This window comes from Rhinolophus sinicus, chromosome 12 (genome assembly GCF_057876585.1).
Source record: "Rhinolophus sinicus isolate RSI-liver-muscle chromosome 12, RSI-T2T, whole genome shotgun sequence".
Classification (NCBI taxonomy): Eukaryota; Metazoa; Chordata; class Mammalia; order Chiroptera; family Rhinolophidae; genus Rhinolophus; species Rhinolophus sinicus.
Genome location: NC_142512.1, coordinates 54,438,735 through 54,441,021, shown reverse-complemented (window position 1 = coordinate 54,441,021; position 2,287 = coordinate 54,438,735).

The following is a 2,287-nucleotide window of genomic DNA, read 5'->3' as shown; positions in this document are numbered from 1 at the left end:
GAGATGGTGCCTTTAGACGTCCACGGAGAGCTCAGGACACACAGTAGCTGCTTAGGAAACATTTAGTTCCTCTCCTTCCTGTGAAACCCTGTACATAAATTGCGAGTATCTCCTTGCTTGTCACACATGCCAACGGATTCTTTAAATTGAAATAAGCAGGATTTCTTGGCCATCACCTCTCAAGGTCATGGAGACCCAAGTTGTGTTCTCCAAATAATGAAGAAGTTTTTGAAATTTGGACAAGTGAGAAGAACGCATGAGGAAGGGGATAGAAAGAAGGAGCTCAGAAAAGAAGGCATCCAGGAGAGGGGGCCAAAAGAAAGGGTGGTGTGACGTATCAAACTCAGGTAGGAACGCTCTTCTGGATGTTTGTTCTGGGCAGTGAGAAAGAAAGAGCAGGGCCAGGACTGGGAAATTCATGCTAGCAGCGAAATTGCTGATGACAGAGAGTTTGCTGACCCTCGGTTCAATGAGACCGTGAAGACTTGGCCTAGATCAGTGGTTTTCAAACTCAAGTGGAGACCCACTGGTGGGTCAAATCAGGTTGAGGGCTGTGAGAAACAGAGCTAGGATAGAATAGAAAAGATAATGTTAAAAAATAGAAAAATAGAACAGAATAGACAATTTCAGCGTGAAAGGACCATGTAAGGGTGAGACCTTTTGTGACGCATTTGTTTCTGTTAGTTTTAAACATGTGTGCATGCGTGTCACTGGGCTGGGGTCGTGGTGTAATCTACCTGTCATTGTGGGTCTCAGCCAAGAAGGTCTGAAAACCACTGGCCCAGAGAACCCAGACAGAAAGGTGTTGCCATGAGGAGTTCGGGAAGTAGGGGAGTGTCAGGGGGCGGGGGGGGGGGGGGGGGGGGGAGCTGGGAGTCGAATTCAAACCTGGAAATTTGGGTTTCTCTGCTGACCACACTAGGAAAAGCTTGTCCTGGAAGATGACTTTCCCGGGTGCACTGGGTCTGGAAATGCCTCTGTGCCTTGTTCTCAGGGGAGTCGGGGTTCTGGCTGGATTCAGGGTGTAGTTAAATTTCAACCTTCATGGAACCCAGGAGAACCCAGTGTCCTAACATGGATTCTCTGGGATTGTGGGGTGGGTGGTTTCTGGCTCTGATAGAACATTCCAGGAACATCATCTTCTTTCCCCCACAATCTAGGGAGCCTCACCCCATTTCCCTCCCAGCCCCTTTTCCTTTTCCACCGGCTCAGCTCCGGTGAGGGGGCTAGAGAGGCAGGATAGGCTGATAGTGTAACGGAGAGAACTTGCTGTGTCAGGGGACGTGGAGGTACCCAGTGGGCATGGGCTAGGGGCCCTGGGGGCTGGATTGGAGGTAGGCACCCGGCTATCAGACCCCAGAGTCTGGGCTTCATGTAGCAGCACAGCTGTTGGCTATGTGGACATATAGGGGGTGGGTTCTCCTGGAAAGGACAGGGTTGACAGTGGTTTAATCTTGCAGGTGTGATTCTGGGCGGGCAGGTTCCGGCTGGCCCAGAGGTACTCGGGAGACCCACTCACGCCTGCTGTTGCAGACTCCCCTGCCTGTCCTAGTCACTCTCTCTCTTCCAGGAGCCATGGACAAGCTGCAGACCCTGCTTCCACCAGGTGTTTTGGGTTCAGGCCCAGGGATAGGGGCAGGAACAGGTGTTTGGCCAGGGAGACCTGCTGAAGCCTCTGAAAGCACCTCTGTCCTTGCCACAGCCTGACTCTGCCTCCTTCCCACTGCTCTGAAACTGGGAAGGAATGTGCCCAAGTGGAAAAGAGGCCAGATATTCTGGATAAAAAAAGGGGGAGTCTGACCCCAAAGGAGGAAGTGTCTGTCCCTCCACTTATTTCACGGGACAAGGAGGCATTTGGAGCAGCAAGTGTCCATGGATACGCCTCCTGCGCTGTGGTGATCAGAGGCAGACAGCTCAGCTCCAGCCTGTGTGTGTCCATTGAGAAGCCACCTGCTACGTGGCCTCTGGTACAGGAAGTGCCACAGCCTCTGTGGAAGCTTCTGCCACTGCATGAGTGGAATCCATTCGCCCTTCCAGCCCAGAATCATCCGCGCCAGCCCAGTGAATATGTGGGCGTGCCCATGAGAGACAGAGACAGAGAGAGGATGGGAGGGGGGTGTGTGTGTGTGTGTGTGTGTACACGCGCACGCAAGTGCATGCACACACACATGCCCAGAGAAAGCCTTTGCCAGGCCAAAGCAAACAGGAAGCACAGGAGAACATCTCGGTGTGGAATCTTCTCCAATGACCCTTTTAAATAAATGACAAACAGTTAAAACAAAAGCCC